Below are 16,001 nucleotides of genomic sequence, written 5' to 3'. Positions count from 1 at the left end.
GTCCCTCAGGCCACTACAACATCTGCACAGGGTGCTGGACAATTGGCCCTACAAATGCCACCTGATGCAGACAATGAGCAAGCTACTTCTCCTGCCCCAACCTACCAGGACTTGTAATTTTTTTTTTGGTTTTGTTTTGTTTTTATGTTTCTTTCATTTTTTTTTTTTTTTAATATGATTTGTATACAATATTTAGGCTTGTATTGTCACTACAGAGCATGTTTTCTTGTTGTTGTTGGCGCTATTTTGGGCTAAAATGAAAAATAGAAGTATAATACAAGGCCAAAAAAAGGTGCTGAAAAAAACATAACCTAGACAGTAAAAAAAGTTATTCAGTAAAACGTTTTATTAATACCAATCACCGTCTGTATGTGCTGGATTCATTCTTCAATCACACACACATGATATGCTGATAACCATATGTGAAATAAGAAAATACAACACACACAGTTGTAAACTTGATTAACACATACTTTATAGAGCTAATTAATTACACATGCAAAAAGGCATAGTCTTGCCAGGGAACAGCACCTTGAGGAGTCATAAAATAATTTGTAAAGATATCACGAACTCTCAGTCCAGAAAGGGGACGACGCGGAGGAGGGACATATGGGGTAGGCCTAGGAACATTGTTCATGAGGTTATCTTCCAAATTTGGAGAGGAACAATCATGTATTCTTGTGAAATTATGGAGAATGACACAGGCTTTGATCACCTCATTGATTGTAGCCTCACTCAGCTGGATGGCAGACTGAAGAACACGCCATTTGGCCACAAGAATCCCAAAGGCGCACTCAACCAGTCTCCGTGCCCTGGCAAGTCTCAAATTAAACACCCTCCGCCGGTGGTCAAGGTTGCGCCTGGGGTAAGGCCTCATGACGTGCCTCGACAGTTGGAAGGCCTCATCTCCTACCAAAACAAAAGGCACTGCTTCCGCATTGGAGCCTGGGAGTTGTTGTGGTGGTGGGAGGTTCAACTGGTTGTCACGTAGCCGCCGACCCATTATGGACGAATTGAAGACCCTAGAGTCTCCAGTTCGCCCATAGGCCCCAATGTCTACAATTACAAACCTGTAGTTACTGTCAGCAACTGCTAACAGAACTACAGAGAAAAACTGCTTGTAATTGTAGAATTGGGAACCAGAGTTCGGCGGCTTACGCACCCTGATATGTTTCCCATCCACAGCTCCAATGCAATTAGGGAAGTCACAATTATTTCTGAAACCTGTGGCGATTTTAATCCAATCGTCCTCTTTTGGCTCCGGCAACACAGCTTCATGTAGTGTCTGCCAGATTTGGGAACAGGTTGTCCTAACAATGCCTGAAATGGTCGACCGCCCAATCAGAAACTCCAGGTGTAGACCCGCATAGGACAATCCTGTCGCCAGGAAGCTGCAATACAACAAAAAGGGAAAAGAACAAAACATGAGGACGACGAACAAAGGAATAAGACAAAGTGTATATTTCATTTACTATTACATTCTTTACAGTATACAAATTTACAGTTGACAAACTAAATAGACTAGAATATTGACAACATTCTTTGATATGTGCTTGTGGCTTCATGTCCAAGTGAAGTTAATTAAACCTAGTAGGACACCACACATTTGTAAAGAATCATAAAAAACCAAACAGTATTTGAAAATGTGGAATACATACCGTAAGGTTAGGAGCAGACGCTCCTCAGCAGAGATGGCTTTTCTCATCCAGGTGTCCTGAAAGGTGAGCCCAGGACGTAAGATCTCCAACAACATGTCAAAAGTCCGGATGGACATGCGAGTATACTGGTAAAACTTCTCTGGATGTGCCCTCAAAGCTGAATATAGTCCCTGGAAATGGCCTTTACTCTGGCGTTGGGTCAATAGAGGATGTACCCACAATCTTCGTCTCCTCCTTCGCGGATCCACATTGACCGGATATGGCTGGCCAAAGCGACGAGACAACACCCAGTGAAGCAACACCCGCTGAGTTGTGCTTAAATACACAGGGCCAGACATGTTTGTAATCTCCAAGCACCACAGCCAAAATATGCTAGAGAACATATAGGGCAGATGGGAGGGCTCCACCTGTTGTAGAGGGCTTAAATAGTGTGGTTAATGATGGTTTAAATGATTTGCAGGCCTGAAAACCGTTAAATGTCCATTTTGTGATGGTGCGTGATAAATACGCCATACGGATCACATACGGATTACACACGCACAAGCACATGTGCAAAATACGCGACCACACCTAAACAACGCAGGAACTACGGAAGTTGCTTACGGAGACATTTTGGCGTATTGAACGCGTAGTACGGACGTATAATACGTGGCGTATTGTCTTACGCCAAGTGTGACCCCAGCCTGAGTCACAAATGTTAGGCCGAGACACTACTCACAAACAAGTTGTGGGACAGGGTAGTCAAGAAGAGGTCCAGGGTCAGATACCAAGAGAGCTCGTCAGTAGGGTAAGACAAAAGGTGTAGTCAGGTCACACTCTGACGTCAGAATGCCAGGAAGGTAACAGATCAAGACAAAAGGGCTAGGCAAATGGATAGTTAAAGGGAAGATCCAAGGTCAGGCAACATAAAATCTGAAACAGAGCACTGGAAAACAAGTAGCACACACACACACACCACCGAGCTAAAGCTACAACTTGCAATAATCAGACACTGACAGCCAGCTAAGTAGCCAGGTTATCACTCAGAACAGGAGACACCTGGAAAAAACTCAGCATGCCCCCGCCCTAATTGGCAGCTGGACTGTCACTCACAATACTGACAGCTCAGTAAATCTCTGCCCCAGATCGGACGGCTGAGCTGTTACTCACACACAGTGAGTGGTGGAATTGTGATACCGTCTACTGATCATTAGAATGCTCTTATAATTTCTGCTAATCTTTAGAATGATCTTGCACAATGATATGGTATTTAGCTGGTCATTATAATACTGTTATATTTTGTGCTGGTCGTTAGAATGCTCATCTAGATGGTGCTCATCATTGAAGTGTGTCTTGATGAATGACATATAGATTATTGAGGACCAGGAAATCAGGGTATGCAGGATGGCAGACAGACAAACAGAGCACGTAGCACATGTAAAGCAGAACCAGGTGTGTGGATACAAATTGGAATAGTATAAATTTAGGAAAATGGCAAGGAAGCAGTTAATCACAGGAATACAGTCTGGTATCTTCCAGCAGGGCAATGGATAGACACAAATGTAACCAAGAAGTAAATGCAGTCTGGAATTTTCCAGCAGGACAATGATGAATAGAAGCAAAGTAATGGAGTAGTAAATGCAGTCCGATAACTTCCATTAGGGATCAGTGCAATGGTTAATAGCGGCGATACAGAGATGTGAGTTGACCTTTGAAGGAGAAGGAGTGGGGATTCTTAGCTGAGGCAAGACCCCATGTCCATCTGTGACTGCGGAAGCGAACGGGGCGAGACTTGAGCTGAGGACATATCTCGTCGTTCGTGGGATTGTTTTGTGATCCCTTGGACTCGTGTGGACTATTGCTTTGTTAGCTGGCACAAGGATTATCGGGAGGTGCCCCCGAACCTGTTGCGTTGGACTAATTGTGGACTCTGTAGATCTACATGCATGTGTTGTTCCAGCGTTCTTGATAATAAATCTGTGGAATCATCCCTTGGCCTGTTGTCCCTTCTTGCTCTGCCGTACACCCCGTCACAAACTGGTGGCAGCAGTGGGATCAGAGCAGAAGGAATGGAGGACAATGGCCCAACATCGGGAACCAGCACCGCAGAGTACAAGAACTGGACTTTGGGGAGCCTACAATCAAAGGCCCGTGAAGTAGGAGTCCGTTTGAAAGGACTCTCCAAGGAGCAGCTAATTGAGGCTTTGGAAGGAGTTCGCCTGCAAGATGACGCTGAGGAAGGATCCTCACAGCAAATGGAGGAAAGACTGCAGCCGGAGGTAAATACCCAAAAAAGTCAGTGGGTTGTGTGGTACGAGGAGGAGTTGGCATTGCTGGGAGAGGAGGCAACCATAGACGATAAGAGGGAGGCCATTCACAGAGCTCAGGAGAGGGAGGCCATTCACAGAGCCGAGGAGAGGGAGGCCATTCACAGAGCCGAGGACAGAGCTCAGGAGATGGCATTGCTGGAGAGGCAGATCGCTTTGGAAGCAGCTAGAAGCTCCAGACAGACTGTAACCCCAGCACCCACCATGAGGGAACTCCCCAGAGTGTCCCGCAAAGACTTCAAGCCATTTAATGAGGCTGCAGGCGACATCGAGGGCTTCTTCCAGGACTTTGAGCATCAGTGTCGATTAATGGAAGTCCCGGAAAGGGAGCGAGTCCGACATCTTGTGGGGTTCTTAGAGGGTGGAGCTGCCAAAGCCTATAGAGCTATGGACCCTCGGGGGAACCGTGAGTATGCGGAGATTAAACAGACTATTCTAGAACATTATGCTGTGACGCCAGACACTTACAGGACTTAGTTCCGTACTTTAGCATGTGATGGGGAAGTGTCTTTTAAGATATATGCTCATAGACTCAAACAAATATGTCATCGCTGGCTGGAGGCAGAGGAGGCCTTAACCTGGGAGACCTTCCTCCAGGTTATTCTAAAAGAGCAGTTTTACTTCAAGTGCCCTGCTGAGATCCGGGAATGGGTGCGTGAGAGGAGACCAGCGACAGTGGAAGAAGCTGCATCTCTCGCTGATGAGGCTCTCACCATCAAGCCTCAGTGGAGGGTTCTGTTGGAGGATGAAGAGAGGCCTACCAGCTCCACAACACCGGTGGCCCCCAGTTCTTCTGTCCCCATTGTTCCCCGTTCCTCTAAGCCACCACCTCATGCTGATACCCGTGTAAATGTGCCTCCAGTTGCTTCTACTGCATTTTCTGGAATACGACGAGGAGAGGAAGTAGCAGAGCGCAGGTGTTATGGTTGTGGGCATCCGGGGCATCTGCAGGCCTCATGCCCAGCCAGCTCATGGAGGAGTCGTCCTCAAACCCCTCCAGCACCTTCAGGTGGGAGCCGGCCTCCAGGTGCCCTTATCCCTTGCCCAAGAGGACGCCTTGGATGGAGTGAGACCCAGCACAGATGCTATCGATGTGGGCAGCCGGGGCATCTGCAAGCCTCCTGCCCAGCTGTTCAAATGAGGATTGATCCTGTACCTAGTCGTATTATTAATTATGTACAGCCAAGTGCCATGGAGGAAGACATGTCACCACTATGTGAGGACTGGCCTAGTGCCTCACCCACCCATGTTGCACCACTAGCAGTTTATGGTGTGCGACCTGCAGCTATGACGACTTCTGCTCATCGAGGTAAGCACTTGCAGGAGGTCGTGCTGGATGGACAGAGACTTATTGGATTTTGTGGCTCGGGGGCTTTCCTCACACTGGCTGATCCCCGAGTGGTTCGGCCTGAGGCAGTTCATAGAGGACCTGGGATTGTCATTAGACTGGCTGGTGGGCAATGGAGGACTATTCCCACAGCCACTGTGGATCTGAACTTTGGTTTTGGGGTCAGGCGATGTGTGGTTGGGGTGATGGGTGGTCTGCCTGCAGATGTTCTCCTGGGCAATGATGTGGGAGAGCTACGATGCCAATTCATGGCTGCATGAAGCCACATGTAAGTTACGCTCTGCCTGTGTGTACTTAACCAGCGACCTGTAGAGGTCCCTAGTACGTACACAAATTGGGAGGGGAAGGGATTGTCATGATATGTACTTTTGCCCTGTCCTGTATTTGAATAATATGCCATTTGATGTATGTAACTGTTCTCTGGTTTCTATTAGCTGTAATTTATGTATTTTCTTGTGCTGGGAGTCACCAGTAACAATGTCTCCTTCCCCCAATACTTGCAGCCCTAAGCTTTAATGTAATTAAGCTTTGTCAACTAGTGAAGGAATAGCCATTCTTCCTCACAGTAGGTGGCTAGTCAAATGTACATTGTTGTGAACTCCGTTTTCAGGCTCCCTCTTGTGGTCACAGATGGTATTGTGTGACTTTGGTTTTTTGGCTCCCCCTGGTGGTTTGGTTTATTATCCTGCGGGTCTGCTGGATCAGCTGCCTCGTTATTCACCAGGGAGGCTCCTATTTAGCTCTGCTTCACTTCCACTTGTTGCCGGCTGTCAATGTATTCAGTGCTATTCTGATTGCTCTTGATCATCTGGTTTTCTGTCTCTTCAGGATAAGCTAAGTTCTGTTTGAATATTTTTGCTCATCTGTCTGCAATATGATTTCTGTGTATGATGAGTCTAGTCCAGCTTGCTAATATGTGATTTCCTTTTGCTGGTAAGCTCTGGGGTCGGAGTTGCTTCCCCCGCACCGTTAGTTGGTGCGGGGGCTCGAGCAATCTCTGCGTGGATATTTTGAATAGGGTTTTGTATTGACCGCACAGTCCCCTTCCTATTTTCTGCTATCTAGTATTAGCGGGCCTCATTTGCTAAATCTAATTTCATCTCTGCGTTTGTGCTTTCCCCTTAACTAACCGTTAATATTTGTGGGGGGCTATTCTATTTCTTTGGGGTCATTTCACTGAGGCAAGCGAGGACTTTCTTTCCCTCTAGGAATAGTCAGTTTCTCCGGCCGTGACGAGACGTCTAGGAATTTTTTAGGTAACGTTCCACGGCTACTTTTAGTTGTGTGCGGATAGGATCAGGTTGCGGTCAATCTAGCTACCACTTCCCCAGAGCTAGTTGTCCGTTAGTACTTAGCTTGTCAGTCCTGCGATCCTTGCCACTGGGATCATAACAGTACAGCCGGCCCATAAAGTGCTAATTGCATGGCAGAAGCAGGAGAAAAGAAGCTTGGAGAAGTTTTTTTTTTTTTACTTTTTTGCTGCCGTGTGTCTAGCTGCTGTGTGTCTGGCTTCTATCCTCCTCTTAATCTTGGTGTGGCTCTGAGTTCAGCTGCTGATATGGATATCCAGAGTTTAGCCTCCAGTGTAGATCATCTTGCTGCAAGGGTACAAAGTATTCAGGATTTTGTTGTGCACAGTCCTATGTCAGAGCCTAGAATACCTATTCCGGAGTTGTTTTCTGGAGATAGATCTAGGTTCCTGAATTTTAAGACCAATTGCAAATTGTTTCTTTCTTTGAAACCTCGTTCCTCTGGGGATTCTGTTCAGCAAGTTAAGATTATTATTTCTTTCTTGCATGGCGATCCTCAAGATTGGGCTTTCGCATTGGCTCCAGGGGATCCTGCATTGCTCAGTGTGGATGCGTTTTTTCTGGCCCTTGGATTGCTCTATGAGGAACCTAATCTTGAGAACCAGGCTGAAAAAGCATTGTTGGCCCTCTCTCAGGGGCAAGATGATGCAGAGGTGTACTGCCAGAAATTTCGTAAATGGTCGGTGCTTACTCAATGGAATGAGTGTGCCCTGGCTGCAAATTTCAGAAAAGGTCTTTCTGAAGCCATTAAGAATGTCATGGTGGGGTTCCCTACGCCTGCAGGTCTGAATGAGTCAATGACTCTGGCCATTCAGATTGATCGGCGTTTGCGGGAGCGCAAACCTGCGCACCATTTGGTGGTGTCTTCTGAACAGACACCTGAGTCTATGCAATGTGATAGAATTTTGACCAGAAGTGAACGGCAAAATTATAGACGGCAAAATGGGTTGTGCTTTTACTGTGGTGATTCAGCTCATGTTATCTCAGCATGCTCTAAGCGCACAAAAAGGATTGATAAATCTGTCACCATCGGTACTTTACAGCCTAAGTTTATTTTGTCTGTTACCCTGATTTGTTTCCTGTCATCTTACCCGGTTATGGCTTTTGTGGATTCAGGTGCTGCCCTGAGTCTGATGGATTTGTCATTTGCCAGGCGCTGTGGTTTTGTTTTGGAGCCTTTAAAATTCCCTATACCACTAAGGGGAATTGATGCTACACCATTGGCTACGAATAAACCTCAGTACTGGACACAAGTGACCATGTGCATGACTCCTGCTCATCAGGAGGTGATTCGTTTTCTTGTATTGCATAATTTGCATGATGTTGTCGTGTTGGGCCTGCCATGGTTGCAGACTCATAATCCAGTCCTGGATTGGAAAGCAATGTCTGTGGCAAGTTGGGGTTGTCAGGGAATTCATGGCGACGCTCCTGTGGTGTCAATTGCTTCATCCACTCCTTCTGAGGTCCCTGCGTTTTTGTCGGATTACCAGGATGTATTTGATGAGCCCAAACTCAGTTGTCTACCTCCTCATAGGGATTGTGATTGTGCTATAGATTTGATTCCTGGTAGTAAATTTCCTAAGGGACGTCTTTTCAATTTGTCAGTGCCGGAGCATGCTGCTATGTGGAGTTATATAAAGGAGTCTTTGGAGAAGGGACTTATTCGCCCCTCCTCGTCCCCTCTTGGTGCGGAGTTCTTTTTTGTGGCTAAGAAAGATGGTTCCCTGAGACCTTGTATTGATTATCGCCTTCTAAACAAAATCACGGTCAAATTTCAGTATCCTTTGCCATTGTTATCTGATCTGTTTGCTCGCATTAGGGGGGCTAGTTGGTTCACCAAGATAGATCTTCGAGGTGCGTATAACCTTGTGCGTATTAAGCAGGGTGATGAATGGAAAACTGCATTTAATACGCCCGAAGGCCATTTTGAGTACTTGGTGATGCCTTTTGGACTTTCTAACGCTCCTTCTGTCTTTCAGTCCTTTATGCACGACATCTTCCGAGAATATCTGGATAAATTTATGATTGTGTATCTGGATGATATTCTGTTTTTTTCGGATGATTGGGAGTCCCATGTTGAGCAGGTCAGGATGGTGTTTCGGGTACTGCGTGCCAATGCGTTATTTGTGAAGGGCTCAAAATGTCTTTTTGGAGTCCAGAAGGTTTATTTTTTGGGTTTCATTTTTTCTCCTTCTGCTATTGAGATGGACCCAGTCAAGGTTCAGGCTATTCATGACTGGACTCAGCCTACATCTGTTAAGAGTCTTCAGAAGTTCTTGGGTTTTGCTAACTTTTACCGTCGCTTCATCGCTAATTTTTCTGGTGTTGTTAAGCCATTGACGGATTTGACCAAGAAGGGTTCTGATGTTACTAATTGGTCTCCTGCGGCCGTGGAGGCCTTTCGGGAGCTGAAGCGCCGGTTTTCTTCAGCTTCGGTCTTATGTCAGCCAGACGTCTCCCTTCCCTTCCAGGTCGAGGTTGATGCTTCTGAGATTGGAGCGGGGGCTGTTTTGTCGCAGAGAAGCTCTGATGGCTCGGTAATGAAGCCATGTGCTTTCTTTTCAAGAAAGTTTTCGCCTGCCGAGCGGAATTATGATGTTGGTAATCGGGAGTTGTTGGCTATGAAGTGGGCATTTGAGGAGTGGCGACATTGGCTCGAGGGAGCTAAGCATTGTGTGGTGGTCTTGACTGATCACAAAAATCTGATTTATCTCGAGTCGGCCAAGCGCCTGAATCCTAGACAGGCTCGTTGGTCGTTGTTTTTCTCCCGTTTCGATTTTGTGGTTTCGTAGCTGCCTGGTTCGAAGAATGTGAAGGCTGATGCTCTTTCTCGGAGCTTCGTGCCTGACTCTCCGGGAGTTTCAGAGCCGGCTGGTATTCTCAAAGAGGGAGTGATTTTGTCTGCCATTTCCCCAGATTTGCGACGTGTGCTGCAGAAATTTCAGGCGGATAGACCTGACCGTTGCCCACCAGAGAGACTGTTTGTCCCAGATAGATGGACCAGCAGAGTTATTTCCGAGGTTCATTCTTCGGTGTTGGCAGGCCATCCTGGGATTTTTGGTACCAGAGATTTGGTGGCTAGGTCCTTCTGGTGGCCTTCCTTGTCGCGGGATGTGCGTTCCTTTGTGCAGTCTTGTGGAATTTGTGCTCGGGCTAAGCCTTGCTGTTCTCGTGCCAGTGGCTTGTTGTTACCTTTGCCTGTCCCGAAGAGGCCTTGGACGCACATTTCCATGGATTTTATTTCAGATCTCCCTGTCTCTCAGAGAATGTCTGTCATTTGGGTGGTGTGTGATCGTTTTTCTAAGATGGTCCATTTGGTGCCCTTGCCTAAGTTGCTTTCCTCCTCCGAGTTGGTTCCTCTGTTTTTTCAAAATGTGGTTCGTTTGCACGGGATCCCTGAAAATATTGTTTCCGACAGAGGATCCTAGTTTGTGTCTAGATTTTGGCGGACCTTTTGTGCTAAGATGGGCATTGATTTGTCTTTTTCGTCAGCCTTCCATCCTCAGACGAATGGCCAAACCGAGCGCACTAATCAGACTTTGGAAACCTATTTCAGATGTTTTGTTTCTGCTGATCAGGACGACTGGGTGACTTTTTTACCATTGGCCGAGTTTGCCCTTAATAATCTGGCTAGTTCGGCTACTTTGGTTTCGCCTTTTTTTTGTAATTCAGGGTTTCATCCTCGTTTTTCCTCGGGTCAGGTGGAGCCTTCTGACTGTCCTGGAGTGGATGTTGTGTTGGATAGGTTGCATCAGATTTGGAATCATGTGGTGGACAATTTGAAGCTGTCACAAGAGAAGGCTCAGCGCTTTGCCAACCGCCGTCGCTGTGTGGGTCCCCGACTTTGCGTTGGGGACTTGGTGTGGTTGTCTTCTCGCTTTGTTCCTATGAAGGTCTCTTCTCCTAAGTTTAAGCCTCGGTTTATCGGTCCTTATAAGATTTTGGAAGTCCTTAACCGTGTGTCTTTTCGTTTGGACCTCCCGGCATCGTTTGCTATTCATAATGTGTTCCATCGGTCGTTGTTGCGGAGGTATGTGGTGCCTGTGGTTCCTTCGGTTGAGCCTCCTGCCCCTGTGCTGGTTGAGGGAGAATTGGAATACGTGGTGGAGAAGATCTTGGACTCTCGTATTTCTAGACGGAGGCTTCAGTATTTGGTTAAGTGGAAAGGCTATGGTCAGGAGGATAATTCCTGGGTTGTCGCCTCTGATGTTCATGCGGCCGATTTGGTTCGTGCCTTCCATGTGGCTCACCCTGATCGCCCTGGGGGTTTTGTTGAGGGTTCGGTGACCCCTCCTCAAGGGGGGGGTACTGTTGTGAACTCCGTTTTCAGGCTCCCTCTTGTGGTCACAGATGGTATTGTGTGACTTTGGTTTTTTGGCTCCCCCTGGTGGTTTGGTTTATTATCCTGCGGGTCTGGCTGGATCAGCTGCCTCGTTATTCACCAGGGAGGCTCCTATTTAGCTCTGCTTCACTTCCACTTGTTGCCGGCTGTCAATGTATTCAGTGCTATTCTGATTGCTCTTGATCATCTGGTTTTCTGTCTCTTCAGGATAAGCTAAGTTCTGTTTGAATATTTTTGCTCATCTGTCTGCAATATGATTTCTGTGTATGATGAGTCTAGTCCAGCTTGCTAATATGTGATTTCCTTTTGCTGGTAAGCTCTGGGGTCGGAGTTGCTTCCCCCGCACCGTTAGTTGGTGCGGGGGCTCGAGCAATCTCTGCGTGGATATTTTGAATAGGGTTTTGTATTGACCGCACAGTCCCCTTCCTATTTTCTGCTATCTAGTATTAGCGGGCCTCATTTGCTAAATCTAATTTCATCTCTGCGTTTGTGCTTTCCCTGTCATGATCTCTGCAGGCAGAGATCATAGCAAGCCTATAGAGGGACAAGCTCTCGGAAGATGGAACTATACTGACCATGAACTAAGCCTGCCGCGCAACTAGAAATAGCCAGGTAGCATTTCCTATTTATCGCTAGATGCCCAGCTCTGGCCTAAGACCTAAATAGCTAGCAGAGGGAAATATAAGACCTGGCTCACCTCTAGAGAAATATTCCAAAGAAGACAGTAGCCCCCCACATATAATGACGGTGAGTTCAGATGAAACAACAAACGCAGCAGGAAAATAGTCTTAGCAAATTTGAGGTCCGCTTACTAGATAGCAGAAGACAGATAGTATACTTTCATGGTCAGCAGAAAAATACTAACAAAACACCATCCAGAGATTACCTTAAACTCTGGCATTAACTCATAACGCCAGAGTAGCAATCCCTGATCGACGAGAGCTTTCCAGACACAGTAACAAAACTTCAGCTGCGAACTGGAACAAATAGGCAAACAAAACATGGACAAAAGTCCAACTTATCAGTAGTTGTCTAGAAGCAGGAACAAGCACTGAGAGGCATCAGATAACATTGTTGACCGGCAAGAAACCACCAGAGAAATGAGCTTAAATAGCGACACCCACTACTGATGGAATCAGGTGAAACAGGAAAGAGGATGACAAGTCCAATTCCACAAGCGGCCACCGGGGGAGCCCAGAATCCAAATTCACAACAGTACCCCCCCCTCAAGGAGGGGGCACCGAACCCTCACCAGATCCACCAGGGCGACCAGGATGAGCCCTATGGAAGGCACGAACAAGATCAGAAGCATGAACATCAGATGCATTGACCCAAGAATTATCCTCCTGGCCGTAACCCTTCCAGTTGACCAGATACTGGAGTTTCCGTCTGGAAACACGAGAGTCCAAAATTTTCTCCACAACGTACTCCAACTCACCCTCAACCAACACCGGAGCAGGAGGCTCAACAGAAGGTACAACAGGTACCTCATACCTGCGCAATAACGACCGATGAAAAACGTTATGAATGGAAAAGGACGCAGGGAGGTCCAAACGGAAAGAAACAGGATTAAGAATCTCCAATATTCTATAAGGGCCGATGAACCGAGGTTTAAACTTAGGAGAAGAGACCCTCATAGGGACAAAACGAGAAGACAACCACACTAAATCTCCAACACAAAGCCGAGAACCAACACGACGATGACGGTTGGCAAAACGCTGAGTCTTCTCCTGGGACAACTTCAAATTGTCCATAACCTGCCCCCAGATGTGATGCAATCTCTCCACCACCGCATCCACTCCAGGACAATCCGAGGATTCCACCTGACCGGAGGAAAATCGAGGGTGAAACCCCGAATTACAGAAAAACGGGGACACCAAGGTGGAAGAACTGGCCCGATTATTGAGGGCGAACTCTGCCAATGGCAAAAAAGCAACCCAATCATCCTGGTCAGCAGAGACAAAACACCTCAGATATGTCTCAAGGGTCTGATTAGTCCGCTCGGTCTGGCCATTAGTCTGAGGGTGAAAAGCAGATGAAAAAGACAAATCTATGCCCATCCTAGCACAGAATGCCCGCCAAAATCTAGACACAAATTGGGTACCTCTGTCAGAAACAATATTCTCAGGAATACCGTGCAATCGGACAACATTCTGAAAAAACAGAGGAACCAACTCAGAAGAAGAAGGCAACTTGGGCAGAGGAACCAAATGGACCATTTTAGAGAAACGGTCACAGACCACCCAGATGACAGACATCTTCTGGGAAACAGGCAGATCTGAAATAAAATCCATCGAGATGTGTGTCCAAGGCCTCTTAGGAATAGGCAAGGGCAACAGCAGTCCGCTAGCCCGAGAACTACAAGACTTGGCCCGAGCACAAACGTCACATGACTGCACAAAGACTCGCACATCTCGTGACAGAGAAGGCCACCAGAAGGATCTTGCCACCAAATCCCTGGTACCAAAAATTCCGGGATGACCTGCCAATGCAGAAGAATGTACCTCAGAGATGACTCTGCTGGTCCAATCATCCGGAACAAACAGTCTATCAGGCGGACAACGATCCGGTCTATCCGCCTGAAACTCTTGCAAGGACCGCCGCAGATCAGGAGAAACGGCCGACAAAATTACTCCCTCCCTAAGGATACCTGTGGGTTCAGAATTACCAGGAGAGTCCGGGTCAAAACTCCTAGAAAGGGCATCTGCCTTAACATTCTTAGAACCCGGTAGGTATGACACCACAAAATTAAAGCGAGAAAAAAATAAAGACCAGCGCGCCTGTCTAGGATTCAGGCGTCTGGCAGTCTCAAGATAAATCAAATTTTTGTGGTCAGTCAATACCACCACCTGATGCCTAGCCCCCTCGAGCCAATGGCGCCACTCCTCAAACGCCCACTTCATGGCCAAAAGCTCCCGATTCCCAACATCATAATTCCGCTCTGCGGGCGAAAATTTGCGAGAAAAGAAGGCACAAGGCCTAATGACGGAGCAGTCGGAACCTTTCTGCGACAACACTGCCCCAGCTCCGATCTCCGAAGCGTCAACCTCAACCTGAAAAGGCAGATTCACATCAGGCTGACGCAACACAGGGGCAGAGGCAAAACGGCGCTTAAGCTCCTGAAAGGCCTCTACAGCATGAGGGGACCAATTAGCAACATCAGCGCCTTGTCTGGTCAAATCAGTCAGTGGTTTAACGACATCCGAAAAACCAGCAATAAATCGGCGGTAAAAGTTGGCAAAGCCCAAAAATCTCTGAAGACCCTTAAGAGAGGAGGGCTGAGTCCAGTCACAAATAGCTTGCACCTTGACGGGATCCATCTCAATGGAAGAGGGAGAAAAAATATACCCCAAAAAGGAAATTTTCTGGACCCCAAAAACGCACTTAGACCCCTTCACACATAAAGAATTAGACCGCAGAACCTGAAAAACTCTCCTGACCTGCTGGACATGAGAGTCCCAGTCATCAGAAAAAATCAGAATATCATCCAGATATATTATCATAAATTTATCCAGAAAATCGCGGAAAATATCATGCATAAAAGACTGGAAAACTGAAGGGGCATTAGAAAGACCAAAAGGCATGACCAAATACTCAAAGTGGCCCTCGGGCGTATTAAATGCGGTCTTCCACTCATCCCCCTGCCTGATCCGCACCAAATTATACGCCCCACGAAGATCAATTTTAGAGAACCACTTAGCACCCTCTATACGAGCAAACAAATCAGTAAGCAATGGCAATGGGTATTGATACTTAACAGTGATCTTATTCAGAAGCCGATAATCAATACATGGTCTCAAAGAGCCGTCTTTTTTTGAGACAAAGAAAAACCCAGCTCCCAAGGGAGAAGAAGATGGACGAATAAGTCCCTTTTCCAAAGACTCCTTTATATATTCCCGCATAGCAGCATGTTCCGGCACAGACAAATTAAACAAACGACCCTTTGGATATTTACAACCCGGTATCAAATCTATGGCACAATCGCACTCACGGTGCGGAGGTAACGACCCAAGCTTGGGTTCGTCAAAGACGTCTTGATAATCAGAGAGGAACTCAGGGACTTCAGAGGGAATGGACGACGAAATAGAAACCAAAGGTACGTCCCCATGAATACCCTTACATCCCCAGCTCAACACAGACATAGCTCTCCAGTCCAAGACTGGGTTGTGAGACTGCAACCATGGCAATCCCAGTACCAAATCGTCATGTAAATTATACAGCACCAGGAAACGAATAATCTCCTGGTGATCCGGATTGATACGCATGGTTACTTGTGTCCAGTATTGTGGTTTATTATTAGCCAATGGGGTGGAGTCAATCCCCTTCAGAGGAATAAGAGTCTCCAAAGGCTCTAAATCAAAACCACAACGATTGGCAAAGGACCAATCCATAAGACTCAGAGCGGCGCCAGAGTCAACATAGGCGTCCGTGGCAATGGATGACAAAGAGCAAATCAGGGTTACAGACAAAATAAACTTAGACTGAATAGTGCCAATGGAAACAGACTTATCAAGCTTCTTTGTACGCCTAGAGCATGCCGATATAACATGAGTAGAATCCCCACAATAGAAACACAATCCATTCTTCCGTCTAAAATTCTGTCGCTCGCTCCTGGACAGAATTCTATCACACTGCATACTTTCTGGCGTCTTTTCCATAGACACCGCCAGATGGTGCATCGGTTTGCGCTCCCGCAGACGCCTGTCAATCTGAATAGCCATTGTCATGGACTCATTCAGACCTGCAGGCAAAGGGAACCCCACCATAACATCCTTAACGGCATCAGAGAGACCTTCTCTGAAAGTTGCCGCCAAGGCGCACTCATTCCACTGAGTAAGCACAGACCATTTACGGAATTTTTGGCAGAAAACTTCAGCTTCGTCTTGCCCCTGAGATAGTGCCATCAAAGTTTTTTCTGCCTGAAGTTCCAAATGAGGTTCCTCATAAAGCAAGCCCAAGGCCAGAAAAAACGCATCCACATCGCGTAACGCAGGATCCCCTGCTGGCAATGAGAAGGCCCAATCTTGAGGGTCACCC

Source organism: Ranitomeya variabilis, chromosome 3 (assembly GCF_051348905.1).
Source record: "Ranitomeya variabilis isolate aRanVar5 chromosome 3, aRanVar5.hap1, whole genome shotgun sequence".
NCBI classification, from domain to species: domain Eukaryota; kingdom Metazoa; phylum Chordata; class Amphibia; order Anura; family Dendrobatidae; genus Ranitomeya; species Ranitomeya variabilis.
Note: the sequence above shows the minus strand (reverse complement) of the source record.